General features: G+C 40.8%; 1 protein-coding gene across 1 annotated transcript in view; it reads right to left on the bottom strand.

The window, feature by feature from the left end:
• Positions 1–23,862, bottom strand: part of epha8 (eph receptor A8) — a 269,491-nt gene that overhangs the window by 139,578 nt on the left and 106,051 nt on the right. The gene's annotated exons all lie outside the window — the stretch shown is intronic.

Here is a 23,862-nt window from a genome sequence, read left to right as displayed (position 1 = left end):
AGCTTTCTTTCAAGAAATATTCTGTTTGTATATAAAGGTATCTTTTTGTGTGAAGCAGACTGCTTCTATTTGGACTTTTACCTGCATACTGTATATCATGGTCAAAATGGGAAAACGTTTAAATATTTATTATTAAATATTAATATAAGCTTTCATGCAGGGCCTTTATAGTCTTAATTTTATTTCTGAAATATTCAACCTTAAGTAGTAGTTTAGAAGGACTCTAAACATACAAATCAATTTATTTTAAAACAGACACTCAAACATCCAGCTTCTGTGAGCGTCTAATGCCTTGCAGGCCTAGTCTGCTCAGTGAGTGAGTGCCCATGCCAGACCTCTGCAACCACACACAATAGAAATGAGAACAAAGAAGTTATGCTTCACATCTTGAAGCAGGTATTATTATAAATCAAACAAAACCACCCTGCAGATAACGAATAAACATGGAACAAAAACTCATACAAGAACACTTACAGTATGTGTAAGTGTATGTGCTTATACTTAAATTGTTTCTTTTATAGGGTAGCTATGGTAGCAGTTTGACCTTTAAACAGCTCTGTACTTCCTTTTAAATATATATAACAGGACTCATGGGGAGGTGGGGGCAATTACAAATGTGATGTCCCCCTCCTCTGAAATCTAGACAGAGGACCTGGCAGAGTTATCCACTGTCTAGAAGGTGACACTGTGTACGCTCGGAGCATGTGAGTGACAAGGATCAAATCCCGGCAGTGGTGGGGAGAGCTGCATGTACTGTATATGTATCTTCACTCCATGTAGAAGCCTTTCATGGGTTGAGTGATCTTGAAAACATGTGCTGTTGTGGTTTGCCCACATGCTGAGACAAGATGCAATCAGAAATAGCCCAATAAAAGAAAGCCACGGGGAACAGAGGAGTCCAGCATTGATTGAAATGTAGGCATATTTTTACAATCTTATTAATATACTGTAGGGGTCAGACAAGCAAATCACCTGAGTCACAAGAGCTACGTTAGATCTTGGCACAATATGGCTGTGACTGATCTACTTCAGGAGGCTCGTGAGGCCTGAACACCACAGTGGGAACCAGAGACACTGTGGAAGGATATTTTATTCAGGAAAAATTCTTCAAGATACAACCAACCAGCTCTAAGCAACCACCAACTATCATCCTTTTATATACAGTACAAAATGTATCTAAATTAAACTCATACGAGAATGTCAGCACTACTGTAATTTATCAACTAATTCAATACATTTCAACCTATTTCCACCTAATGGAGGCCTGAATGACCTCTAGCGACTGGTGAGCTGAAAATAATAGGTTAATTATAGCTGGCCTGCCCAAATGGCTTATCATGGTGTCCAAAGAAGCAACCCATCAACAAGTCTGTCCATAATGAAATGATGTCTGTTTGATATACAATTATTCCTGTTGTCTAACAGAGCTCAAGAGAAATGTCATGTACCTAGGATTGCAAGTTAAGACAGACCCACCTTAAAAGAAGTGCCCAAACAGAGTCATTTATAAATGGTAAAAAGAAGAAGAAAACTTCTGACATGTGTTAAATATTCATCCCAGCAAAAATGTAGGAAGCAGGTCTTTTGCGTACTGTAAGAAGGAAACTGCCTCATTTTTTTTCTTGGTTTTGAACCTTCCTGAAGAAAGCAAGGCCAGAATGCAGTCGGTCTTTCAAGATAAGAGAGTCCCCAGTGACAGAAAGCATGAACACATCATAATTAGCGTCTGGATAAATTTAGATTGGATCTGAATCCTGGCAAGTGCTGTCATTGCAAAAGGAGAATATATACACACATATAGCATAGAACAAATATATGACTCAATAATGGAATTCTGCTGTCTTGCAGAGGAAAAAGTGCAAACTGAAATTGTAAAAGAAAAAACAAAAGAAAAACTTTACAGTGTCACTTCACATTCAGTTTACTTTCTGCACTGGAAGACAAGAAAACAAGGTTGGTTGGGAACATTCCATGTCAACACTGAGGTGTCAAACAAGACAGTGTCCACATTTTAATTGTGCATAAAACATGATTGAGCTCAATTTAAATCTAAAAACAACCAACTGAATTTTCAAAAGGTATAATTGAAGAACTAAACCACCCCTCTATACAGTAAGTCAAAATTCACAAAGTATATTTTTTTATTGAACTATTTTTATATGTGAAGTAATGTGATGTTCTTGTCAAATGGTGGAAGAGCGGAAAAAAACCCTATCCGAATTGGCGGAACGGGGGATTAGCCCAGGCTCAGCAGTTCAGGAGTCGTATAGAAACCAATGCCCTCAGGCAGCGGACGTGGGGCGACCTGGTGCTAGGCGGGTCTCAGGACATCCGAACGTCAATGCTGAGCCAAGGGGAATGAGAGACCCGGAAATATATAGCCCCAGCGAGAGAGACACCGGAAGGACAGCAAAGCACAGGAAACTAGGGACAGGACAGAGTAGGAGTGCCCTCTGGCTGCAGAGGGCGTGACAGTTCTCTCCAAAAAAATGTTCACATTAATTATATGAATGAAATATAATCTTTATTGAAAGAGAAGAACAGTATCTGTTATTTCATATACATTATATTCACACGAGGGCATACAAAGTAAACAAAATCACAAGAAATCTTCTGCCAAAAATTATTTTGAGAAAACATTTCCAAAGGCCTGAGTTTGGGAAAAGTAGTCTCATAAACAAATGGTGTATAGTTGTTGTATAGCTGCTGCAAGAATGAAGACAGGGTGGGGCTGGAGTGTGTGAATGTTGCACAAAGCAAAGTTCAGGAGGGGAGATAACATACTGTATACTCTACATGCAGGACCAATAGACAATTTACACCCCATTCCAAAATTTTCACATTTTCTTGCCCACTAGCCAGAAAATAAAATGCAGTTTTTTTACATCCTATCCCACAACTTACAAGTGAAATAATATTCTAGAATATTTTAGAAAATTAAGTAAAAACAAAACCTGAAGTAGCTTGGTTAGTCCACCTCCTTGTAATAGTAATCCTATATTAACTCAAGTGTAACTAAACTCCAAGTTAATTGGCCTCTACATGTGTTAAATTGTAGTGATTCATATGATGTCAGGACAAATCAAACAGTGCCTGCAGGTTCTCTATGCTAGCTAATGCTTTACATGTATATAAAGACTTAACCATTAGGACCAAGCAGCTTTCGAAAGTTATGCAAAGGCACAATTCAGGGTTGGATGTAAAGCAGGGGTGCCCAACTTTTGAGTCCTGCGAGCTCCCATTCATCCTTGTTTATTTCTTTATTTTTTGTTGTTTTTCGTACTGCTAACTGCACATACTGTTTGCTCTGTGATTAGATATGACCGAAAAAAACTCATAGACATAAGATCGAATATTGGCACAGTTAAATCTACACCAATAATTACTGCCGACTATCTGGACTGTGGTGTCTCACCTGTACCTGTACTGGGAAGAAGACGGCGTCATAGGAAGAGGGGTAAACGGGCAGGCGTTCTGGTAAGATTGAGGCAGAGCAGCAATCGTGCCCCACTCCTGAGTATACTTCTTGCTAATGTTCAGTCACTGGACAATAAACTGGATGAGCTGAGAGCAAGGCTTGCTTTCCAACGGGACATCAAAAACTGCAACGTGCTGGCGCTTATTGAAACCTGGCTTGACCCGTCTTTTCCGGACTCTGCTATCCTCCCGGGAGGATTTTATATTCACCGTCAGGACAGAACAACGGATTCGGGTAAGAGCAAAGACGGCGGGGTATGCTTCATGGTAAACAATTCCTGGTGCACAGACGTGGAGATTATTTCAACATCATGCTCTACACATCTTGAACATTTGACAATAAAATGTCGCCCTTTCTATCTGCCGAGGGAGTTCACATCGGTAGTTCTCACAGTGGTGTATATTCTGCCGCAGGCAAATTCCACAAAGGCACTGGATGAACTACACTGTCACCTTAACAGACACGAGAATACACATCCTGAGGGGGCATTCATCGTAGCGGGTGATTTCAACAGTGCAAACTTGAAGAAAACAATGCCTAATCTACATCAACACATCGACTGCCCGACGCGTGGAACAAACATGTTGGACAATGTTTACACTCCCTTCCGGGATGGTCACAAAACCCTCCCCCGACCTCCTTTCGGCAAATCCTATCATGCCTTCATTCTGCTACTTCCCGTTTACAAGCAGAAGCTTAAACAGGAGAGGCCAGCGTTAATAACCATTCAAAGTTGGTCGGATGAATCGGATTTTATATTAAATCACTGTTTTGCTACCGCTGACTGGCAGATCTTCCGCGAAGCTGCCGGAAATAATATCAATCTGTATATGGACTATGTTACTGGCTACATCAGTAAATGCACTGAAGACATGGTTCCTAGGATTAATGTTCGCACATATCCAAATCAGAAACCGTGGGTAAAGGGCGAGATACGTGCCAAACATAAAGCTAGGACAGCTGCTTTCAATTCTGGCGATAGGGATAAATACAAAAAATCCAGATATGACCTCAGGAAAGCTATCAAAATAGCTAAATATAACTACAGAGTAAAATTTGTCATATTATCATGGCTGCAACACATGGAACATGTGGAGTGGTATGCGCACCATTACAGACTGCAAAACGCAACCCAGCTATATCGCACAACAGTCTGCCTCTCTTCCTGATGAGCTAAATTCATTCTATGCTCGGTTTGAGGTCAGTAACACAGATCCAGTCAGGAAGATTCCAGAAATCCAAGATGGAAACCCACTGATCATATCCAGAGCGGATGTGTGTAAAGTTTTTAAAAAGACCCATCCACGCAAGGCTCCTGGCCCTGATGCTATCCCTGGCCGCGTTCTGAAGGCATGTGCAGACCAGCTGGCAAATGTCTTCTTGGACATATTCAATCTCTCTCTAGCTCAGTGTATAGTTCCTTCCTGCTTTAAGAAAACCACCATTGTCCCTGTTCCTAAGAAACCCAGAGTCAGCTGCCTAAATGACTACTGCCCTTTTGCACTCACATCAGTTATCATGAAGTGCTTTGAGCGGTTGGTGAAAGCATACATCACCTCCTCACTGCCTGACACCCTAGACCCACTGCAATTTGCGTATCGCCAGAACAGGTCAACAGAAGATGCTATTGCCACTGCCGTCCATACTGCCCTCTCACACCTGGATAAGAAAGGAACATATGTGAGAATGCTGTTTATTGATTACAGTTCAGCATTCAATACCATAGTGCCCTCAAAGCTTGTCATCAAGCTCCAGGACCTGGGACTGAACACCTCCCTCTGTAACTGGATCCTGGGTTTCATGACAGAACGTCCGCAGGTGGTTTAGGGTGGGCACCAACATGTCCTCTACCCTGACTCTAAATACTGGAGCCCCCCAAGGCTGTGTGTTTAGCCCTGTTCTCTACTCCTTATTTACTCAAACTCCATCATTAAGTTTGCGGACAATACAACAGTCATCGGCCTGATCACAGATGGTGAAGAGTCTGCGTACAGGGAGGAGGTTGAAACCCTGGCAGCATGGTGCCAGGAGAACAACCTCTGTCTGAACATCAGTAAGACTAAGGAGATGATTGTGGACTATAGGAAACACCGGGGAGGAGATCACACACCTATCTATATCAATGGGACTGCAGTGGAGAGGGTCAACAGTTTTAAGTTCCTGGGACTTAACATCTCAGAGGATGTTAACCTGGACCCACCACACCAACACCATGGTCAAAACAGCACAGCAGTGCCTATTCTTTCTCCATAGGCTAAAGACGTTTGAAATGCCGTCACATATCCAGGCCAACTTCTACAGGTGCACTATTGAGAGCATCCTGACTGGTTGCATTACTGCCTGGTATGGGAGCTGCTCCCAAAGTACTGCAGAGGGTGGTGAAATCAGCGCAGCTCATTACCGGCTGTGAGCTACCAAACATCCAGGATATCTACTCAGATAGATGTCTTAAGAAGGCCAGGTCCATTCTCAAGGACCCCAGTCATCCCAGTCCCTAACTGTTTACTCTCCTACCATCTAGTAATGGTACCGAAGCATTCGGTCAAAGTCTAACAGATTATGGAACAGCTTCTACCTCCAGGCAATAAGACTGCTAAACAGCCAACCTGAAGCTCCTTTACCAAATCATCCGTAATGGCTACATGGACATACAGTTTTCATTGTATTCAGCATACTGCACTACTTGGACATAATATATTGCATACACCATGGACACATACTGTAGCAGCTCTATTCATATTGGGTTTTATTCAGTTTCTATTACATTATTATCTATTATCATGTAACCTTATTTTCATAACCTTAATTTTGTGATTTTAGTGATTCTTGTGATATTTGCGAGCTCGCAGAAAAGACATTTCATTGCTAGCAACTACTGCTGCATGCTGTATTTAAGAAAAAAGAATATCCTACCTAAAGAAGCCTTCACAGATGAAACTACGCATGCTGACGCAGCTATCCACCTGAACTACTCCTACCTTAATGTGAGCATTGGCACTGAGAAGCTTACTTGAGAACACTTGTAATTTTTTTTTAACTTGTTGACACTGCTGATCATGTCAATGACATTTTTATTTTGTCCGTGAAGCTCGACATTCAGCTCATTCAGCAGTTCAGTCAAGTGTGTGAGGAATGCTAAATCCAGAAGCCACTGGTCATCCTCTAATTGGGCATATTCACCATGTTAAGACAACTTGAGAAACTCTTTGATTTCAGGCATCAGCTGTCTGAACCTCGCCAAAAATGAATGACTTTTTGTGTTGAGCTAGAACTTGGCTCACATGGAACGATGCGATGATTGCCTCTTTCCTTCTTGTATTAGGGCTTGTGAAAACCAACTGCTTCTAGTAGAGATCTTAATTTTTCCACTTTTCTTTTCCATAACTCACTGTTTGCGGGAAAGTCCACATCATACGTTTTGTGTGCAGTTCTGAAATGTTCTATACTGTATTTCCCTTTTTCGCATAGACACTAGCATTGCACATTTGAATGCGAAAGGACAAAAAAATAATCATGCTCCCATTCCTTGTGGTAGCGGTAGGTTTTTGATCTCTTTGCATTTTCGCTCAAACACTACAACTAACAAATAGGCAATCAAACTTATCAAACTGTTGGCGAATTTGTCACAGACAATCTTTTTTGCTTCACTATGCACTGTAGCGAATGTGGGGTTTGTGCGGCAATAACCCAGAGAATGTTCTTGGTAGCTTTTTTTTCAGTGTCAGCCAGCACTCAGGGAAGAGACTTTTACAACCCATTCGACAAGCATTAAACACACACAAGGGCAGCAAAATGTATGACATTACATGTACAGATCTAAATAAATTTTTAGGCTATCGAAAAAAGTAAATAGTCAAATAGCCCATTTATTTTTTGCCAAATATTCTTGCGATCGACTGGCCAACACTCCGTGATCGACTAGTTGAGCACCCCTGATGTAAAGCAATTCAAAGGCCTTGATTGTGTCTTTGAGCAAGGACAAGATGAATAAGAAGTGGAATTAAGTGTATAGCACCACCAAGAGACCGCCAAGTTAAAGTTGTCCTTTCAAAATAGGACAAAAAGAAGGTTGATCAGAAACTAGAAAGAAGACAATGGCAACTTTGAAAAAGCTACAGTCTTTTATGGAAGACTGGTCACAGCGTATATGTGACTACAGTATCCTAAGTACTTACAGATCTGGCCTGTATAGTAGGGAGGCAAGTAGAAAGTCAATACTGCAAAACAACCGCAACAAAGATTTTAATTGATGCTGCACATATATGGCATTGTTTTGAGGTCTGACAAAACTAACTTTCCTAATTCAAAGCAGTGTTTTTGGTGCAAATCCAACACAGCACATACTATACACCTGTATACAAAAAAAAACATTACTGCTGTGGAACATGTCGGTGTTGGTATTACTGTTATAGGGATGTTTCCCATCGGCAACCACAGAAAAGTCCTTGACAATAACCTGCTGTCCTCTGCTAGAAAACTAAAACTGGGACAGACGTTCATCTTTCAACATGACGATTAGAAGTACACAGCCAGAGCTTCATTGGATGGCTAAAGATGTCCTTGAGCCCCACCCACTCATCGTCCTTGACCTAATACAATCTGTCCATCAACACACCCTAACAAATTTGACAGAACTTGAATGGTTTTGTACAATTAATGCAAAATGGTCATATTTAGCCAAATCTACTGTAGGTGTGCAAAGCTGGTAGAGACCTATCCCAACAGACTCAGAGTTAGAATTGCTGCCAAAGGAGCTGCGACCAAAAATTAACTCAGGGTGGTGAAAACCTGTCCAATATTTTAGTTTTGTATTTTTAATACATTATTTTTACCCAAGAAGAACATTTTCCTCCTTAAATGTGTTTGGTATGTTGTGCAGATAAAAGGAAAAAAATGTATGTAACTCTGAGGAACTGACATGTTACAAGGTGAAAAAGTTCATGTGACTGTAAACGTTGTATAGGCCTTGTATTTATGCAGCAGGAGAGTGGAAGTGTGCAAAATTAGAATTGGACATTCCTTCAGAATTGCTCTTAAAAATATTTTCCATACTGTATTTTGGCTTTGACTCCAGCTGAGCTCTCAGTTATTTTATTAAAATATTACTGAGGGTAGCTGTATCTATACTGTATATACTGTAACTGTCAGCTAAAAACAGATACAAAGTGCTAATTAAAAAAAAACTAGCTGTTCCTTATTTAAGTAATCAGTCTTGCAGCTGGAATTAACTGGGCAGCATGGAAACATGCACATATGCACACAAAACCAATCAATAAAAATCAATTATAATTAGCACTGCTACTACTGCAATATTATCACTAACATGCAGTGATAATATAGCAGTAATTTGATATGCAAAAATATCAAAGTAAATTACTCATTGAAAGTTATATGTAAGTATTTAAGGCCAGTATAAAATGATAGAACTGTAAAATGCAAAGATTTAAGGATTTCCTTCAGTGTTTTTCTCAACTCACTTTGTCCAGGATTATACTATGCCATTACTCTTAAGCAGTTTGAGAAACCACATTTAAAGGTGCTATATAAAGTAAAATTATTATTATTATTATTACTACTACTGTATGGCTTTATTCTAATCTAAGTTTTGGGGTCTGACAACATCACTTCCCAATTTTAATGGTGATCTATAAAAACAGCTTTTTAAAAAATGTTAAAATATGCAAGTAATAATTGTCATCGTACAGAGATGGGGTCTTTATAATGACAATCAGACTCAATAAACAAGATAAACAAGTGGTCATCTTTTGCACAGAGGGAAAAAGGCATCTCAGGTCACAGTTCTCCTAGACCTCCCAGGATGCTCTGAGCAGATACTGTACAAATATAAACAATTTTCTGGCACCTTTCTCCTGGCAGAACCAAAGCTTTTAACTCCTACCACCAAATCAGTCTAACTTCTATCACATGTGCTCAACCACCTCATTAGTGATTACATAGTGTGACAAAGTATGTGTCTGCTTTATAGAGTGTGTCTATTACAGACCAAGAGTGTGATGAAGGCTGCACCCTTTGTAAGATTAGTAATCAAGGCTGTGTGAGAAAAAAGTGGACAATCAAATATGTGCCTGGGTTCATAAGGTACAGTTGTATCCAATTAAAACCTGTGTTCTCTATAGAATAAGAGCATGGCAAACTTGTACTCTGTTTCTTTGAGACAGTGAGAAGGTCTCCATGTTAAAAAGAACTTTGATTCTCTCCATTGTTTTGTTTTGAGGATTTTAACTTTAGTGTTCCTTCCACCCTTGTACTGTAAATAAGAATATTTTAACAATGCTTTTCCTCAGTCCATTGCTAACTTTCTGCACTGGACTTATAAATAACACAAAATAAATATTTTCAACCTCTTCCATTTCTTCATTTACTTGTATATAACATAATAATATTTATATAGTATGAAAGTATAATATTGTAATAAGTATTAATATAAGCATCTATTAATATAAACATTTATGGCCTTCAGTGACAAATACAGTACAATAATTATGTACCTCAGAGGTGGGCCACAGTCACATACAACTGAAAATATATAGCAAAGTAAAAATATCCACATAGTTTTACTTTTTTCTATTGTTGCTCTAAAACACAGCTGCTGTTGAAATATCAGCTTTTTCCTGTGTCTCTACAATAATGTGAGAGTTTTACAGCTTACAATATGATGGTGACAATTGCATACAGGTAATCCTACAGATGGACAAACAAGCTTTCCTCCAGTAGAGGAATCTTATTCTGCTGGGCTCCTGAGCAAGGCCCTTAACCCCAACTGCTCCAGGGGTGCCATATAAATGGCTGACGCAGTGCTCTGACCTTAAGCTTCTCTCCCTGTCTGTGTCTCATGGAGAGCAAGTTGGGGTATGCAAAAAGACAAATTCCTAATACAAGAAATTGTATAAGGCCAATAAATTGATCTTATCTTATCAGATCAAATAAAATAGATGTAATAAATGGCTAAAAAACACTTAGTATTTAGAATCCCTGTTTCCATGCATATGCATTACTCTACCTGAATATACTGTAGTAGTTTACAATTATTAAAAAATAAAACTTCAGAGACAAATGCAGAGCTTTTGTTATCATGCATAGCAGTGCTATCGTGGTGATGTTTTCCCTTAGGTTTTCTTGAGACGTGACCAGAAGGACTTGAAGTTTCTGAGTGGGAGACCATGACTCAGTCCTCTTTTAGTGAAGGCTGACACCTGTTTTCTTACAAGCTGTAAGATATTAACATAGTCTGGCAGCCCACTTAGTTTAGCTATTTATAATATTTCTTACTAAGCATCAAACACCTCATTAGATTCCTGTTGCTCATTTTCATGCACCACCAGGAACAAGATAAAGATAGTCTGAATTTTCCCTAATTCTTACCTTAAAAAAATTGTGAGGGGGTTCAAACAGTCAGAAAATGCTCAAAGCTCCTCATTTTCTGACCATTACTGTATCCATTTGTAGTGTTTCATAGCCGTTCAGGGACGCCAAATATGTAATCATAGTGGCTCTCTGAAGGCACCAGTTCTGTAGGGTTTGGGCATTTACTGAGACAATTTTCAATTGTAGCAGTAAATCACAAAATTGATTCTTTTGATGGCTTTAGAATCCAACCATGCGACATAACTCAAACAACGCACACACACAGGTACTAATACACGAGGATACATTCATTAATACATAGAATATGCATGTAAACCTAACAGATCTTATCGAGAAGGTTATCAGAATACAAAAGATATATATTCAATCAGTTACGAAGTGTTACACATCAAGAGGACATACGTTCAGTATATCATTCATTAAGACCGTTTCGTAAAGTGAACTTGGTTACAACTTCTACAGTACATTAGATACTCAAAACAAGTACATAACTCTTAGGAATTAAATTGATATCAACTGGTTGGGATAACAATTGAGTTCTCGAGCTGTAATGCAGTGAAGTTGAATACTCATCCAATCTCTGGGGATTCAGATCTCCTGCGGGCACAAAGAAACAGTTGCAGGCTGTTGCTGTCCAATCCGCACTCTCTGGCTCCGTGCCAGGCTGTGCTGTGCGGCTTGCGACGGTGCGCTGCTGATGCTCACTGTCCGGCTAGTTAGTGTTGGCTTTAACTAGCAAAGTTTGTGCACAGGAGAAAAGATGACTGTGAGTCCCAGCAGGTTAGGAAGAGGACCGGGTCGTTCCTGATGAAGAGCTAGTTCTGAATAGTGATTCAGCTTTCCACAGTTCCGACCTGTTCACGAGGCCTGCTGCTGGTTACTCTCTGGCAACCTCCACTCTAGACTCTTAGAACAAAGGAAAGTTCTGGCACTCGGACACACTGGCCGTTCCGTGGTTGTCCGGTTGAGTCTCAGGATGGTCAGGAGGCGCGCTGCGAGAATGTCCTGCCCTTGGGAGCCTTCTGCTCCTGGATCTTACTTGAATCTCACTGGCTCTCATTGAATCTTATTGAATCTGAATCTGAATCTCCAGGCCTGTGTTGCCTGTTTTTACCTGGAGGAACTTCAGCTTGTTGATTGGCTGAAAGTTCCATGGGCATCAGAGTCCCACGTGGGTTACTCAGCCCTACCAGTCCCTGATTGGTTGATCAAGGTGAGATATGAGTCACTTAGTCCTGACACTTAGGAATGCAGTCCAGATGTCCAACTGGCACTCCCTAGACTGATAGGCGCCAATGGATGACCATTGATCATGATAGCCAGACTTAGCTAAGTGCATCCCCCTTTGGGAGCTGTCCTAGGAAACCTTAAATCACCCTGCACTAATGGTCTCTCTGTGGCTGCACCACAGAGATGAACAGAGAAATGGGGCCTCATTTGGGAAGCTCAGAAACACTTAATTCTGCCTTATTATTAAGCCTCGCCGCTACACATTTTAAAGGTCACCATTGTGTTTTGTTGCAGTGTACATGTTGCTACATAGATTCTAACTCCAAATAAAATCCAAGACAAATTCCTAATTTAAAAATGTGATTTGCAAGATTTAAAAAATAATTTTGGAAAATCGTGAACAAATGATGCTCTGCAGACATATCCAAACTTTTTTGTGGGACTAATCTGGTGTAGCAACTGTAAAGATGGAAAAAGGAACCAGGCTCTTTATTACATACAGTAGGTCACTTAAAGTGAATATTATGTACAGTACAGTTGTGTAATGTTACAGAAATGTTACTACTGGACTAGAAAGAGCTCAAAGAATAACAGTCAATCTAAAACACATATAGACAAGACATTGACTTTCTTCAGCCTTAGACAGCAGAGATTATGAGGTCATTATAATCTTTTAGTTTAAACTTTTCTGGTAGGTAGTATTTTAACTTTAAACTGCCTTTATAACACAGGCATCAGCCTATGGACTAATGCATATGCATTACTTCCCTCATGTCTATAGAACCTTCCATTAGTTTGTGAAGCAATACCCTATTATATGCTTTCAGTCATCACTTCAGAAACACATAACAGCACTCACATTGCCTGGTCTCGACTAAAACTGCTAAATAGAGATCAGTCATGAAATTATCTATTATAATGTAATCAAAATCTGATTTCTGTATGATTGTGATTAAGCAAATGTATCTGTATCTTATCATGTCCATTCGCACCTAGTATCTCCAGCCACACTGAAAACTCAATTGACAGACCTGTCAGTCAGGCAGTTCCCATAACAACGAGGCATGGATGGACATCAATCCAATCTGACCATGCTTAATTCATGGGATTTAAGACCTGCCCTGGCGATACTATGATAACTTACTTAGTGCGCTTGCCACCTGGTCTTGGCATATTACTGTGAGCTTCCTCATTTTTGGACTGAGTCTTTTTTTGGACTTTCACTTTTGAATTACCCTCTGGTTTATTTTTGTGCTTGCTCTGGCTTTCAAACTTTTCTTTCTACTCGATTCTCTGTTTTTTGGCTTCTCCTTCGGCACCCTTGCCTGTTTCCTTCAGCCTTGGGCTGTGTTTCTCTGCTTGTTCACTTGGTTCTCCAGCTCTTCATCTGCTGTTGGATACGATCTTCTTTTTCACTTCTTGTAAGTATAGCTCATTACATATCTGTTCTGTTTTTACTCTCTCCACTGTAGTTGCTAATCTCTGTAATGAAGTATAAAGTGCTCTCCTTGCAGTTTCCATTATAATATATCAAGTACAGTGCTCAGAAGCATTGTGTGTGAAACCAAAAACTATTTATTTAATCATGCCATGTATCCAGATTTGAATATAGGAATATACAGTATTCATGTATATACAGTATATAGTTATTTACAGATGAGATGAGGTTAAATTTTGTCTCCTACAATTTTATCTGGCCTTTCCTTGAACTGTATAAAAGTGTTCAACAGTTTGGCTGGCCCTTTTCCACCAGACCTTCATGACTCTGTGTAAAGAAAAACCTCCTATCTTTACTTTTCTATACAGCTCCTTTTAACTTCCACTCTTTATCTCATGTCCTCATTTCATGGCTGAGCTGGAAGTAATCGCTTGGGTTAACAATTGCTTTCAGAACACTGAAAACATGAGTCAAATCCCCCATAGTGACCTCCATTACATATGTTCTGTATAAGGCCAAACAGAGAATTGAACGTTTTACTGTATATTTCTGAGTGAAGTTTAATAAAATGAATTAAAAAAACATCATGGGTTAATTTTAATAAGAAAACTATTTAATTTCTTGTTGAACTTTAATATTTTCTAATTACTGTGCAAAATTTGAACAGATCACACACCAATAAACACAGTAGAGCAAAACCATGTGTCTCTCAACAATACACAAAGACAGGTAGTTACTGACAAGAGGCCATACAGTAAGAAACTGTAACAATCTAGATAAAAAATGTAAAGGTGCAGATGATAGTAGGTTTATTGAAAGAGGTTATAATATCAGCAAAAGGGTCAGATTACCCTGGAAAAACAATGCTCTGGTCAGAAAGAATTGTGAAGAAAATGGAAAATATTAATTTTGTAAGTGTATTGAAAGTCTATTGAATCACAGATTAGAGGGTTTTTCTTAATTTTGCCCTGGGGTATTCAGACAGTGTGAGTGCATGTGTGATACTGTACTAGCATCATTGTAGCAAACTGTCTTCAAAAACAATTTAGAAGTAGAAACATAAGAGTGACACTCACTATGCATTGACAGTCTTTGTAAATTAATGCATTCTAATAATTACTGAGATTAATTAATGTCATGCATGTTTTCCCAATTGATTGAGTGGCTTTTCTCTAATCACTCTGAATATCTTCGAAGTTTTAATCTTGTGTAATTAAATACCGCTATTACTAGGTGGTGTTGGTTAGGGGAGGGACCAAGACTGTCCATTGTCACCTCTTCTTGACCTTTCATTTTTAACTAACAATTAAACATATTACATGACAAATGTTGCTAATTCATTTCAAATTAAAACTTTTAGCTTGCTGGAGTAGCCCAGTAAAGTTCCTTATTGGCATCTTACTAGAATCTGTGCAAAATCTTGAAAACTTTAAGTGATTCTCAAGAAACTTGAGAGTTTGAGCAATTCTGTCAAGAAAAAAAAAAGACATAAATCTGGTTTGCACAGTTGGTAGAGACTCACCCAAATAGAGTTGTGACTATCTTTGCTGCCAACGATGCTTTTATGGAGTTCACAGGTCTAGACTTGAGCATTTGCTGAGCAATCAATGTATCTCAGTTTTTTTCTCTTTATTTATACAGGACTTTACTGTAACACATCTTAGAAGTCTCAGTTTGAGCATTCATGTTTTCAGTAACAAAATGAGTTTTGAAAAATGTGTATTATTTTGTAATTTCATAAGATGGGACACCATAGGTAGGGTCAATATACATTTGTGAGGCACTGTATATACAAATTATGTAATGTATGATAAAAAAGTATTTACACCCAAAGTTTCCTTGTGAAACAAAGATAAAACACACGGACCGTATAATTGTATTCTCATTGTATTCCTCATTATCAGCACTGAACAATAAATTGCAAAAAGGTTAAGAGAACTGCAGTGAATTGCAAGACCCTGAGGCTCTGACAGCAGCTCAATAGCCAGTGTACAAAAAGGAATTTTGAAAAGTTTTTGTCATTTATCTTTCTCCTTAAGAGGTCATGCGTGAAAGGAGAATACTGTGCATCTCTTACTTTTTGGTTTCATACTGAATTATAGAAGCTCTGTTCTCTATAACTCTCTGTATCTTCTTAGACTGATGTTTGCTGTGCTATAACAGTACTCTAGAAAATATATTTCTTTGAAATAAGTTTCTCCTGGCTCCTATACAATAGGGAATCAAGCTAGCCTTGCTCAAAGTTCTGATGTATCAGTGAAGGTCCTTGGCTTTGATGCCAATATCCTTGGCCACCTCAACCCCATACTATACATTTATATTTAAAGAATTGTTTCAGAAGCAATAGTTCTTCCAATAGTTATTTAAAATAGTACAGTACATATAATTCTAAGCAAAAGCAGAAATGATTTGTATTTGTGGAGCACAGAATAAACAATAAAGCATAAAATAAAAAAATGAACAGAAAAACTCAGTGACATCATCTATCTCATTAGCGACCCCAAGGCTCCCTTGAAATATGAATTACTTATGAATATGCAGACTCTAGTTGTGTCAATCTAATCATTTTGATATCTATCAATTGCTCTGAAGAGTTACTTTCCCTCTTTCCTATGAAACCCACTGGACATTTTTCACAAGGAAATGGCTTCATTAGCACAGATACTGTATATAACCTTGGTGGAACCAGCAATGAGTAACGTACCTCCTGTGCAGCTCTTCACCGTCTTGTGTTAGTAGACAGTACATTGACTCATCATCATATTTCCATTATCCCACTGGTTTGCTAGAACAATGCAATCTCACCAAGACCATCTCTATATATATTGCCTTTTGTCAGATCATACAAGGGCCAAAAGTCATTCAATGGTGAATAAAATACTCCACCACTCTCTCCAATGAATTCTTAGATGTCTTAAAATACTGAGCCATTTAAAATGAACCCCACAGATCAAACTATGATTCATTCCATCCTCAACCAGCTCTCCCACACCTTCATACAGCTCCATGCTTCCATTCAACAGCTCACAGATCATATGGCTAGACTTCCTGCAGCATCCTCGACTCCCCAAAGCATCCCCCTGCCCTGTGCTGCAGCTTCACTTACTGTCACGACTGTAGTCCTTCCCCCCTTAAGGGCGCTCCGGCTCTTTCACTTTGGACTTTTGTGCACCTGTCTCCTGTTCCCAGTCCACCTTAAAAGCCAGGCGCTTACGTTAACCCCAGCTCTGCATCTGATCTCCGTATCGTGCGAGTCCAGGACCTGGAAGCACCTGGTCCCGTTAAGGTTTTAATCTCTGTTCCCGTTCCCATTCCGCCGGTTCCGACCCGGTTCTAGTTTTTATATTGTCTGGTTTTGGATGGACCTCCCGGTTTTGGACTTCTCCTTTCGTGTTTGGATTTCCCATTTGGATTATTACTGGACTGTTTGCCCCGTACTCACCCCCCTGAACACCAGAGCACCAAGGACACGCCCCCCTGTTTTGATCCCTGTTTCCTGCATGGCTTTTTCCCCAGTGTTTCTTCACTATTCCGAATTGTGTTGTCCACATAGGGTCCGGAAAGAACTGTTCGTTACACTTACACTGCTCTCCACAGCTCACCGCCCCTCCCCACAATGGATTAATTCAATGGAGATCCTACTAAATGTCAGAACTTTCTAGCACAGTGCTGGTTAGCCTTTCAGTTGTACCCGAAACATTTTCCCACCTCTCATGAGCGAATTACTTTTGTCATTTACTTGCTGGAAGGGCTCTGGACTGGGCAGCTACCCTGCTAGCTAAAGGAGGACCTGAAATAGCAGATTTTAATTTAATCCTCCGGAAGTTCAAGGCGGTTTTTGCTTTGGCTAACTCTTAACACCATTTTTTTTTATCACAGTTATCTACTCTCCGACAGGGTGACAGACATGTCCAGGATTATGTCATTGAGTTCTAGACTGATTCATTCCTGGACGGATGAAGCCCTGGTGTTTCAATTCTGCCAAGGGCTCTCGGAGGAGCTGAAGGACCACTTGGTGTCAGTGCCACTTTCCTATCAATCTCTGGAGGGGGCTATTTCCCAGGTGCTGGAACTGGAACACCTCACCTGGGAAAGCAGAAAACAAATGTCCCCAAGCACCACCCCCCCAGCCACTACCCACTCCATCTCCATCTCCTGAGAAAACAGTAAAGATCTCCCATACCTGACTTACCCCAGATGAAAGAGAAAGACGCCACCACGAGAGACACTGTTTATATTGCAGAGAACTCCACGTAGTGTACCCGACTAGACCCCCTAGACCAAACTACTTCCAGGAACACATCAAAGTTTGGTATACCCCCTTCTTCTACCCATACCTCCAGACCCTCTCTTCCTGCTACACTTTCTTGGGGTAAATGTAATCTTTCTTTTCCTGCCTTCTTTGATTCAGGTGCGGCAGGAAATGTCTTAGAATACAAACCCACCGAAGCATGGAACATTCCTCTCGTGCCTGTGAACCCCCTGATCCACATTCAAGCCTTTGACAGGACACCCCTGGTTTCTGGTCATATCCGCTGGCAAACCACTCCTCTCATCTGTCAAATCAGTGCCACTTATCAAGGGGAAATCCAGCTTCTCCTTATAGATTCTCCATCACATCCCCTTTTTTTAGGGCACCCCTGGTTGCAAGAGCACGATCGCCATTTCTCCTGGTCCCAGAACAACATCCTAGCGTGGGGTCCTCACTGCCACTTCAGATGCTGTCGTCTGCCTATTAGAGTATTGGCAGCTACCACATCATAAGACCATGAGCCCTGCATCCCTCCATGCAAACCTGGAGCAGGCTTTCAACAAACAAGAGGCCCTTTCACTTCCTTTACACCGCCCCTATGACTGCGCCATTGACCTCCTACCGGAACAATGCCCCCCAGAGGCCGGGTTTCGAGAACAGAGTTGCAGGCACTAGAGACTTACATTCAAGAGTCTCTAAAGCCCAGTTTCATCCACCCCTCTACATCACCTGCTTGTGCTGGATTATTTTTCATTGGAAAGAAGGATGGCTCACTGAGACCCTGCATCAACTACCGAGGCTACCAACTACAATTTTCACTAAACTTGACCTCCGAGGAGCATACAGCATAATCTAATCCGTATCAGGAAAGGTGATGAATAGAAAATTGCATTTTTGACCACTCACGGCCATATGAGTACCTGGTTATGTCTCGCGGTATTGCAGGCCTTCATGAACGATATCTTTAGTGACATCATCCACAAGTACATCTTCGTAGATCTTCATGACATCCTAATTTCCTCCAACAATCCCCAAGACCGTGTCCAACATGTCCAAGATGTACTCTCAAGTCTCATCCACAATAAGCTCTATGCTAAATTACAGAAATGCCTTTTTCATGTCTCCAAAATGCATTTCCTTGGTTACATCATTTCTCCCCACAGTGTCGAAAAGGACTCCATAGTACAAGCCATCAGGGACTTAAAACAAATTCAGCGTTTTCTTGGATTCGCAAATTTTTACAGATGTTTTATTTGCAACTTTAGTTCCACGTTGGCTCCCATCACAGCCCTCACAAGAAATCGTTCTAACCAGGGCAGATGGAATCCCAAAGCGAATAAGGCATTCCTCCCTCTGAAACATCTGTTCATGACGGTCCAGCTTCTCTTTCATTCTGACCCCTCCTTGCCCTTCATGGTCAAGGTTGATGACTCGGCTCATGGTGCAGGGGCAGTTCTCTCACAGCACCACGGGTAAAAAGGCATACTCCACCCCTGTGCCTTCTTTTCGAGAACACTTTCCCCTGCAGAAATGAACTATTACGTGGGTAACTGGAAACTTTTAGCTATCAAACTCGCCCTTGAGGAGTGGAGACTTTGGCTGGAGGAAGCACAACACATCGTAACCGACCACAAAAACCTATCCATCCAATCGGCCAAATGGCTTAACCCCCGCCAGACCTGTCACGACCACTATCCTGCCCAGACCAGCCCCCAAGAGGACTAATCCGTTCCAGCAGCAGGGTGATAATTACAAACACCGCCACACGTGTTAATTTCTCATCAGACGCCATCCATGTGCCTTCTTCTCCAAGAAGCTCTCTCCTGCCGAGGTGAATTATGACACGGGTAATCGCGAGCTCCTTGCAATCAAGCTGGCCCTTGAGGAATGGAGGCATTGGCTGGAGGGGGCTCAACATCCCTTTGTTATAATCACGGACCACAAGAACTTGGCCTACATCTAATCGGCTAAACGCCTCAATTCACGTCAAGCTCGCTGGTCTCTGTGCTTCAACTTCGTGATCACCTATACCCCTGGATCTAAGAATGGCAGGGCGGACGCACTTTCCCGACTTCACGACTCCCCAGATCTGGATTATGCAACCGGACCGATAATTTCGACTAACCGTGTCGTGGCAGCAGTTCGTTGCTCGATTGAAGATCAAGTCAGGCGGGCCCTGGACAAGACTACCATTCCACTCCGTTGTCCCGTGGATAAATTATTTGTGGTGGATAATTTACGTTCGGTGGTTTTACAGTGGAGTCATGACTCACAGTTCGCAGGCCACCCTGGGATCAAACATACTTTGGATCTCCTGAGTAGGGATTTCTGGTGGCCTACCATGAGAGCGGATGTAGCAGACTATATTCGAGCATGTCCTACCTGTGCCAGAACCAAGACCCCGCGTGCCAAAAAAATGGGTCTCCTTCACCCCCTACCGCCCTTCGTCTCACATAGCGGTGGATTTCATCACGGATCTCCCCAGCAGTCAAGGCAACACGGTTATCATGTTGGTCTCCGATTGATTTTCCAAGTCAGCCCACTTTGTTCCGCTACCAGCCTTACCCACAGCCCAGGAGATGGCAATGCTATTCATCCAGCAGATATTTCGCCTACATGGTTTGCCCAGGGATGTGGTCTCGGACAGAGGTCCCCAGTTTGTCTCAGCCTTTTGGAAAGCATTTTGTCAAGCCCTGGGCACTCATGTGTCCTTAACTTCAGGATATCACCCTGAAGCCAACGGGCAGGTGGAGAGAACTAATCAAACACTCCTTGCACAACACATCGTAACCGACCACAAAAACCTATCCATCCAATCGGCTAAATGGCTTAACCCCCGCCAGACCTGTCACGACCACTAACCTGCCCAGACCAGCCCCCAAGAGGACTAATCAGTTCCAGCAGCAGGGTGATAATTACAAACGCCGCCGCACGTGTTAATTTCTCATCAGACGCCTTACCGTGCGGCAGGCTGCATTATTTAAGCCTCCCTTACCCACATATCTCTGCTCGGTATTGAGTTCACTTCTTGTTGCTCTACCTAGCGTTTCTTTACCTTTTGCCTTTCTGGAATTCTGACTACGCCTTTTGCCTTTGGACTTTGGATCTCGTCTCGCCCCTTGGATTGTTTGCTACCTGTGACTATTTTCGGATTTGACCCTGCCGCTCTTGTTTCGACCACGAATCTGTCTTACGTCCTGGATTGTTCACCACCAGTGAACAACCGGATTTCGACCTACCTTACGCCTTCAGACTACGACTCAGCTCCTGGTTTTGCTCTGTTCACTTACTCACCTCCCAAGGACTCCTGCATCTGCATCGGATCCTTTTCACCTCTACCAAGCCGCATTACAAGACCAGATGGTCCTTGTTTTTCTCTAGATTTCGTTTTGTCATTACACTCTGTCCCTGTTCTAAAAACTTGAAGGCCGACGTTCTTTCCTGTTTTTTTGATCCTCCAGAACCCATCATTCCCCCTGGTAAGATCCTCGCAACCATCAGATGGGACACGCATAGGGATCATCATTTTTTTCTCTCCCGACGTTACAATAAGCTGTTTAAGTGAACTTCTATTATCATTGTGCTTCAGTGCCTGTGGTGTGCAAATCTGTCAGTTCTTACTCAGTAATTTACTAGACCCAAACAGATGAAATCTGGATAGTTTAAAGAAAGGAATTTTAGCAACTACTCTTCTAAAGAAGTTTGGGAAAGAAGCTGACAAATCAGGGTTACTGATAGGGATTACTTCACAGGGATCATAAAGGGGCAACTCATAAATACATCCTCTGGGGTTCCAGTCCCAGTGATCAGTGGGAGAGTTGTGATGCCCTGCATGGCTAGTGAAAGCTAAGACAATATCTTCCACAAAACAATCTTCAATTTAGATGAAGAACAGCTTTGCAATTACTGGAGTAGTTTGCAGGACATTGATGTATCAGGTAGAAGAAATAGTTCCTTCTCAGACCATCCAGCATATCCCTTACAAAACACTCTTCATATTTGTATTTCTAATATAAATAGATTTTCTTTCCAAACTTTGACATTGGTGACGTGTGACCTCTCCATGCTTGAATTCTTTATTGGCTTCTGGATATTTTTACAACACTCTCTCCGCTGGATGATACAAAAAAAATACTGTGTGACAGCAAACTATTTCATGCCGTGAAACAACACTGTACCTTCAAGTCTGATGGCACTCAGACTGCTAATTAATGACAGTTCACCACTCCATGTATTTCATGTGCTGTTGATTCAGGAACCCATAACTTTTTTTTTCCATTACAACATGTGATTACTTAAACCCCTGCAGAAATCTACATTTTTGGTTCTGAATTCTATAGATAGCAGATACACATTGTGCAACGGTTCCCCTGCTACATTTTCCATGCACTAATTTCCACAAAAAACAAAGTGTTATCTGGAAACCTCTGACCCTACATGAATGGCGATGGGTTTTTATACATTATGATTGACAATGAGACATGGGACACTTGACTAACTAGACTAGCCTAGAAAATGTTAAAGCACTGCCATTGTGGGTGAAAAACAGGAATTGTTAAATCAGGGCAGTAGATATAGAACTAGAAGTTGTGAGTTCAAATCTTGGTTAAAGTGTTGCTTTTGTATCTTTGAGCAATTTACTTCATGCATATTTCTTCAGTAAAATACCCAGTTCTACAAATGTAAGTTGTACTGGATATAAGCATTAGTAAAATAGTAATTCCCATTTTAGACATCAGATATTTAGACATTTTAGACTCTGTTTTTCACTTTCATCCATTTTCTTATTGCTTCATCGTATACAGGGTCTCAGGGGAGCCAGAGCCTATCCCGGCAGGCAATGGGCGCAAGGCAGGATATGGGACACGAGTCACGAGTGGGACACCAGTCCATCACAGGGCAGATACAAGCACACACATTCACACAGACACCAGAACCAATTTTCCCAAAGCCAATTAACCTACTGGCATATTTGTGCACTGTGAGAGGAAACTGGAACCCCTGGCAGAAACCTACGCGAACACAGAGAGAACATACATACTCCATGAAGATAGCACTCCAGGGAACCAGCACTGTGAGGCAGCAATGCTAAACATTGTACCACTGTGTCACCCCTGTTTTTAACATTTATTTCTTAATTATAGTTAGGAAGGACTACTTGCTCAGCTGAGATCTTGCTACAGTCAAAACAATCATAGTTTATAAGATTTGTCTTAGTAATCATAGACCTACTGTATATACTGTAACAAGATACAAATCTATTATCAAGAATTGTTTATAGATCAAATAAATGTACATGCATTAAAAATATGCTTGGGCACCAATTCACGTTTTTCCTTTATATATTTGATACATTAATTTTCAAGAAAGAATGTCCTACCAAGCTCCACCCAAAATGTTTTGGGCACAATGAGACATTATTTGAAAAGCAAACCTCATTCCTTCTGCTATATATTCTGCTGCAGCCTCTGTTACAGTTCGCATGCCATCAAGTGAAAAACTACCTAGCTTTCCTACTGTACCTACAGTTATCATGAAAGCCCATTAAAAGATAATGGTTTCTATAAACAAAATATCCTTTTGTGAATGTCCTCACATTGTGTCCCACTCTTCCCTACCAATCCACCAATAAACTGTACAGTAACTAATACAATATACTGTAAGTAATAACTTCTTCTGTAGAGCACTTTCAGAAATGGCTTAAATGTCTGCTTTGGATCAGTCTCATATAAGCCATAATTCAAATCAACCCCAACATCCCAGAACCATCACTTTTTCAAGGCATACAGTTCAGCAAGAGTGAAACTGAGGTTGTGACTGTGGCCGCTAAAATACTTCATACATTGTCAGAACAATAATACTTGTAAAAACCTGAAAAAAGGCAAGACTGAATGCACTTCCTTTAGGCTTTGTGCTTTAGTTCAATAATTTGTTAACATGCAAAATTTATAATTTTGCATTACTAAGCAGCAATTGTTTTCCCTGCTCAATATCCAGAACAAAGATTTTTCTAGTAAAAGGTCAATTTTAAAGGCATGGTGCTTCATTATTGATAGGACATAAAATTCTCCAATACTA

Source organism: Atractosteus spatula, chromosome 20, assembly GCF_055471065.1.
Source record: "Atractosteus spatula isolate fAtrSpa1 chromosome 20, fAtrSpa1.hap1, whole genome shotgun sequence".
In the NCBI taxonomy this organism is placed as follows: Eukaryota; Metazoa; Chordata; class Actinopteri; order Semionotiformes; family Lepisosteidae; genus Atractosteus; species Atractosteus spatula.
This window is presented reverse-complemented; position numbering and strand designations above follow the sequence as displayed.